Source organism: Lathyrus oleraceus, chromosome 4, assembly GCF_024323335.1.
Source record: "Lathyrus oleraceus cultivar Zhongwan6 chromosome 4, CAAS_Psat_ZW6_1.0, whole genome shotgun sequence".
NCBI classification, from domain to species: domain Eukaryota; kingdom Viridiplantae; phylum Streptophyta; class Magnoliopsida; order Fabales; family Fabaceae; genus Lathyrus; species Lathyrus oleraceus.
This window is the reverse complement of record NC_066582.1, coordinates 248,731,874-248,739,620: the sequence shown is the minus strand read 5'-3', so window position 1 is coordinate 248,739,620 and position 7,747 is coordinate 248,731,874.

Below are 7,747 nucleotides of genomic sequence, written 5' to 3'. Positions count from 1 at the left end.
TTTATCATATTTTTTGGATTTATTGTTTGTTGTAGTTGATGTACCTTATAAATATTCCTAATTCTCACTTAGTTGAAATTATTCAATATTATTTTAAATTTAGGAAATTGATCAAAATTCAACAATGCATGACTTGAATAAAAAATTAGAAGATTTAAAACAAGATTTTATTTAAGCTTGATTCATGTTCCAACTTTCTCCGACTCGAGTCATGAGCAAATGAGAAATTTAGAATTTTACACTTAATGACTTGATTAAATTCAAGGTTCTACCTTACTTGAATCAAAGGCACCTTGAGTAGAGTCATAGTCATGTTTGACCCGAATCATGAATGTATTCAATTTATTGAAATTCAGTTTGCAATCATGTCTTGAGATACAATTTTTCCTGTCTCTAATCATAAAAGCAGGTCATTACTCGAATGAAATATGCCGAATTGTGGTTTTAGCATCTTGATTCATGTCACTCTTTCATTTGAATCAAATTATAATTTTAGATTTAACTCATATCATCTTGTTATTTTTCACCTATTTTATGCCTATTCTGTAGCACATATAAAAAGCAAATTTTATCTCTCTAGAATAAGATTCATAATAATTCAATTTCTCAAAAAACATTCATCTTTAAAAAAGAGTTTTTGCATTCTCTCACAATCTTTGAAAAAAAAATTCAATCACACAAATTTCTTTCAAATTAACCTTTTAGAAAACTTCTTTAATGAGTTGATTTCTTGAGTGCAAACAAGTTGTGTGCAAGATTCTTCAAGAAATCCCCATCTTCAACCTTTAGCTTATAACCCATTGTTGTGATTCCTCAATTCAACGAACAAAAGTGTGAGCGGTCCATGTAAGGTACATTAGAGGGTTCTTATACTTTTGTGAAGTTTCTTTGTGCTTTCAGATTGAAGAATAAAATTGTGTTTGTGAATTTTGAAGATTGACACCGAATGAAGACTTTTTTCTCGAAGATGATTTCGTTGGGATCGAAAAAAGATTGCTCTAGAAAAAATCTTTGAGTTTTTAGCTCCTTAATTAATTCAAAGACTCAGACAAGGGAATTTGATGTGATTTAGTGAAGATCGTTGTTAGCGAAACCTTGGAGTTCATTTGTTCTGACAACGTGATTGATTCAAGGCAGAGACGAATCCAACAAACTTATAAGTTATGGGCAAAATTCATATATATAAATTTGCAACACTAAAGTATAATATATTATTTTTAAGTGTAAAGATTCATCATATATTTTCAGTGAATTTTATATTTTAAAACAAATAATGATTTTATCAATTTTAGCAATCACAATTATAAAGCTTTAAATTATTAAATTGTTGATATAATACAATGTGTTAGAATTTGAAATCTTAACATAATATATATATATATATATATATATATATATATATATATATATATATATATATATATATATATATATATATATATATATATATATATATATATATATATATATATATATATATGACCGGGATCAAATGACACTAAGGTACCAAATTTAGTAACATAACATCTCCGATAACTCTTCACCCTTTGGCCGTATAACAAAATACATCGTTGGATTACAAGTTATTATCATATAGATCATGCATATATAATTTCACGTCAATAAAAAATCATTTGATATTTTAAAGAGAATGATAAAAATTAACTATTTCATGAAATTTTGTAAGACGTTAGTTTTTTGATATCTCGTTGACATGTCAAATAATTTTTTATTGATATTAAATTTAATAGTTTTTAATCGAACGATGAATTTTATTAATCGGTGGATGAATATACATTTGAGAAGATCTCCAACGCAACGACTTCCAAAGAAGCATGAGACAAACTTCAAACTTGCAACAAAGGAGTGGAATAGGTGAAAAAGATTCGTCTTCAAACTCTTAGAGGTGATTTTGAACGTTTATTTATGGAAGAGTCTGGGTCAATCTTTGATTATTTTTCTCGAGTATTGGTTGTAGTCAATCAACTTAAAAGAAATTGCGAAGATGTTGATGAGGTGAAAGTCATGGAGAAAATACTTCGCACTTTAAATCCAAGTTTTGACTTCATTGTTACCAACATTGAAGAAAATAGGGATTTAAAGACCATGACTATTGAGCAACTCATGGATTCCTTACAAGCATACAAAGAAAAATAGAAGAGAAAAATTAAACAAAAGGAGGCTATGGAGCAACTACTATAACTCAACATAAAGGAAAAAAATTATGCGAAATACAAGAGCCAAAAAGGATGAGGTCATGGCCAAGATCATGGGCGTGGACGAGGACATGAAGGAGAAGGAAGAGGCGGTTACAACAACTACTTTAACAATGGAGAAAGAAGTTGGAATCCACAAGTAACAAGAGGTCGTGGAAGAAGAAAATCATGGTCGAGGTGTGAAAAATAAAAAATCAAGTGCTTTAACTGCAACAAGATCGTTCATTATGCATCTGAGTGTAGATTCTCGAAGAAGGTTGTGGAGAAAGCTAACTTCGTAGAAGAAAAAGGTGGAGAAGAAGAAACTTTGTTTCTCGCGCGCCAAAACCAAGTTGAAGGGAAAAGAAACAAATGATACCTCGACACTGGCGCAAGCAATCACATGTGCGAAGATCGGAGCATGTTCGTAGAGATCAATGAAGCAACAACTGGCAATATCTCATTTGGAGATGACTCAAAGATACCGGTCAAAGGCAAAGGTAGAATTTTTATACGCTTAAAGAATATGAGTCATCAGTTCATATCCAATGTCTACTATGTTCCTAACATGAAGAATAATATTTTGAGCTTGGGACAATTATTAGAGAAAGGTTATGACATCCACTTGAAAGAAGATAGTCTTTTCTTAAGAGATTGTAGACATAACTTTATTGCTAAGGTGCCTATGTCAAAGAATAAAATGTTCCTCTTGAACATTCAAAATGATGTTGCAAAGTGTCTTAAGACTTGGTATACCGATTCTTTGTGGCTATGGCATCTACGATTCAGACATCTCAACTTCGACTGTCTAAAATGTTTGCCAAAGAAGGAGATGGTGAAAGGCTTGCCTAATATAAACCACCCAGACCAACTATGTGAAGGATGTCTAGTTGGGAAGCAATTCGGAAAAGCTTTCCAAAGGAATCAACGTCAAGAGCGACAAAACCGCTAGAGCTCATACACACCGATGTCTGTGGACCAATCAATCCAAACTCTTTTGGTAAGAGTAAATACTTTCTCCTCTTTATTGATGATTATTCTAGAAAAATATGAGTTTATTTCTTGAAGGAAAATTCAGAAGTGTTTGAAAACTTTAAGAAGTTCAAAGCCCTTGTGGAGAAAGAAAGTGGTATTTCCATTAAGGCCATGAGATCTGACAGAGGAGGAGAGTTCATTTCAAACGAGTTCCACAAATATTATGAAGACCATGGAATCTGCCGCCCACTAATTATGCAAATATCAGCATAACAAAATGGAGTAGCAGAGAGAAATAATCGGACCATACTTAACATGGTGGGAAGCATTCTTAAGAGCAAGAAGATGTCGAAAGAGTTTTGGACCGAAACAATGGCATGTGCGGTTTACCTGACAAACTGTTCCCCAACAAGAAACATGCATGAGAAGACACCACAAGAAGCATGGAGTGGAACGAAGCCTGAGATCTCTCACCTCAAAGTGTTTGGAAGCATTTCCTATACCCACGTTCCAGATGAAAGGAGAACAAAGCTCAATGATAAAAGTGAGAAGTATGTATTCGTGGGTTACGACTCAAGCTCCAAAGGGTACAAACTCTATAATCCAAATAGTGGAAAGATCATCATAAGTCGTGATGTGGAGTTCGAAGAAGAATATTGTTGGGATTGGAGTGTTCAAGAAGACAAGTACGATTTTCTTCCTTACTTGGAAGAAGAAGACGAAATGGAACAACCGATGATAGAGGAACATATTACACCACCGGCCTCACCGACACCAAGGTTGGATGAAACTAGCTTAAGTGAGAGGACACCACGACTAAGGAGTATTGAAGAGCTTTATGAGGTAACCAATAACAGAAATGACATTAGCCTTTTTTTCCTTTGGGTGATTGTGAGCCTCTAAGCTATCAAGAAGCAGTTGGAAACGTAAAATGGCGTGACGACATGGAAGAAGAAATCAAGTCAATCATGAAGAATGATACATGGGAACTTATTATACCTCCACGAGGACACAAAGCAATCAGAGTAAGATGGGTGTACAAGGAGAAGAAGAATGCAAAAGAAGGTGTGGAGAGATATAAAGCAAGATTGGTGGCGAAAGGCTATAGTCAAAGACAAGGAATTGACCATGATGAGGTATTTGGCCTCGTTGCTCGTCTTGAAACTATTAGACTGATCCTTTCTTTGGCAACCCAAAATAAATAGAAGATCTATCAAATGGATGTGAAGTCGGCCTTCTTGAATTGTTTTCTCGGAGAAGAAGAAGTTTATATCGAGCAACCATAGGGCCATGAAGTAAAAGGGCAAGAAGAAAAGGTCTTGAAATTGAAGAAAACATTGTGTAGACTCAAGCAAGCACTGAGAGCTTGGAATGTTCAAATCGACAAGTACTTTCAAGATAAGAAATTCATCAAGTGTCCATATGAGTATGCACTCTATATTAAAGTGAATGAAGATATTTTGATTTGTGCTTATATGTTGATTACTTGATCTTCACATGGAACAATTTAAGCATGTTCGAAGAGTTCAAGAAAGACATGTCAAATGAATTTGAGATGACAAATATGGGGCTCATGGCATATTATCTCGGCATCAAAATAAAGCAAGAAGACAAAGGAATTTTTATTACCCAAGAAGACTATGCCAAAGAAGTCCTTAAGAAGTTCAAGATGGATGATGCCAATCCAGTTAGCACCCCGATGGAATGTGGCAGCAAGTTGAGTAAGCATGAAAATGGAGAGATTATGGATCCAACTCTTTACAAAAGTTTGTTTGGAAGTCTACGCTACTTGAAAATTACAAGGTCGGATATTCTCTATGTTGTAGGAGTCGTAAGCCACTACATGGAAGCTCCAACAACAACTCACTTCAAGGCGGAAAAAATAATCCTTCAATACATCAAAGGTACAATAAACTTTGACTTATACTATTACTCTTATAACAATTACGAGATTATTGCCTATAGTGGTATCGATTGGAGTGGAGACTTGGATGATAGAAAGAGCACTACTGGTTATGTGTTCTTTATGGGAGATACTTATTTCACTTGGATGTCAAAGAAGCAACCTATCGTCACACTGTCAACTTGTGAAGCTGAGTATGTCACCACCACATCATGTGTTTGTCATGCAATTTGGCTAAGGAATTTGTTGAAAGAGTTAAAAATTCCACAAGAAGATCCAATGGAAATATGTGTTGACAATAAATCAACACTTGCTATGGCAAATAATCATGTATTTTATGAAAGAAGTACACACATCAACACCTGTTACCACTTCATAAGAGAATGCATCGAGAAGAAGAAGGTGAAGTTGAAGTATGTGATGTCTAGAGATCAAGATGCCGACATTTTCACCAAGTCACTCAAGTTAGAAACTTTCGTGAAGCTAAGGAATATGCTTGGAGTCACAAATCAAGTTTAAGGGGGGGTGTTGAAATATTAAACTTGATTTGGGTCTAACCTTATTATTTAATTTTTGGGCTTAATTATTTTGGGTAATGTTTCTAGAAAACTCTTGTAGTATTTGGAGTATCTGGATATTTTTTAGTATTGTAATATTTTCTAGAATACTCTTTGAATGTCTAGAGTTGATAACTCTCTAGAATTAGTGTGTCTAGAGTTCTCCTTAGAGTACTATAAATAGAGATGTAATCCTACACTTTTGTATCAAGCAAAAATACAAAATTCTCTCTTCCATAAATGATTCTCCTACCTATCAAGTTTCTATTCAAGCCTCTAATATTCCCACACACTTTCCCTAAACACAAAAAGCATTTATTTCCAACAAAGTCAACTGCAAACTTTACTCCAAATACATATTCAATAAATAGGTGCGATGTCGATTTATACCAACATTGAAACTTTTAAAGAGATTGATTTATGCCAAACTCTAGCCTAATTTGGGTTTAGACAGAATAGGTAACCTTGATATATGAGCTTCATAGGATTCTTTAACAATATATCTATTTGAATTCCTAATTGTCCACTCCCATATATCTTTCATCTATTCTTTTAGATTGGCATTTAATTTTTATTAAAAAAAACCCCTCTTAGATAAAAACACAAAAATATCTATATTGTTTTAGTATAATTAATTGAAAATCATTTCCTTTTCAATATTAGTTTTATTTTTTTAGAATTCATATTTTTATATTAATAAATCCAATCATTTTAATTTGGATTAATTAGATGAACACTTTTTTAATTCTTGAGACTCTACGACACAAGTTACACAACTTGATCGTTCTAAATCTCATCTTTTTATAAATAAATGGATTAAAAATAAATTAGTCGGATGTATATCCCTTTTATCCTCAAGTGTTCGGATATAAGTCGTACTACTTATTTGTTCTAACACTTATCTTCCATTAAAAAAAATTAATTAATAACTGGGTCGTTTTAAGTTCATTCTTTTATCAAATTAAAAAAGATTAATTGGATGTACCATTGCTCATACTAGTAATTCTACGATTTGTCTCTTTTTGATGTTGTTTGTTCCAATGTTTAGGGTCCTAATAATATTCCTTATATTTTCGGATATAGGTATTATGCTATTTTTATTGATAATTTTGCGATACGTGCTTGGTGTTTTTAATGAAAGACTGTTCTGAGTTGTTTAATATTTTAAAGAATTTTTAATTTAAAATCACAAACAAAACTATTCACATTTTACATAGTGACAATGCAAAATAATATATATATATATATATATATATATATATATATATATATATATATATATATATATATATATATATATATATATATATATATATATATATAGTTTTAACTCTGTTATGCACTCCAAAGACATTATATATCAATCTAGTTATCCCCACACACCTCAATAAAATGGTGTTACTGAAATAAAACATAGACACATTGTTGGCCATGACCGTACCATTTTGTTGAAAGCCAATGTACCTCTGAAGTTTTAGGGTGATGTTGTTCTTACTACCGTGTATTTAATTAATGGGATGATATCCTCTATGTTGAATGATCGGGTTATTCATTTACTATTGCACCCTATATATCACTTATATATTATTACCCCTAGTGTCTTTAGGTGTACTTGTTTTATTCATGATTTATCCCCATGTCGTGAAAAGATGTCCACTCGTGCTATCAAATATGTTTTCCCGAGCTACTCTCGCGTCCAAAAGGGATATTAATGCTACTCTTCTTCTTCACATTGCTTCTACATGTTTGCAGATGCTACGTTCTTTGAGGACATACCATACTTTCCCAACTCAAATGTTTTTAAAACTGATATAGATCAAGTATTGCCTATTCCTTATTTTGATTTGGTTGAGTCCACTCCTTTATCGCCTAGTCTACCTATTGTGATAGATGAGTCTCCACCACCATTGAACCGACATGGAATTACCTATGAGAGAAGGTGTGGACCATGTGATTCAACTCCTAATCCAAGTGCCTCCACCCCTACTTCGGTTTTGTCTCCTTATTTTCCCATAGTCATCCATAAAGGTCATCCTTCAACCCGTAACCATTATCCTATTTATAATTGTGTGTCTTACCATTGGTTATCCCCTATCCACTATGCTTTTTCTACTGCA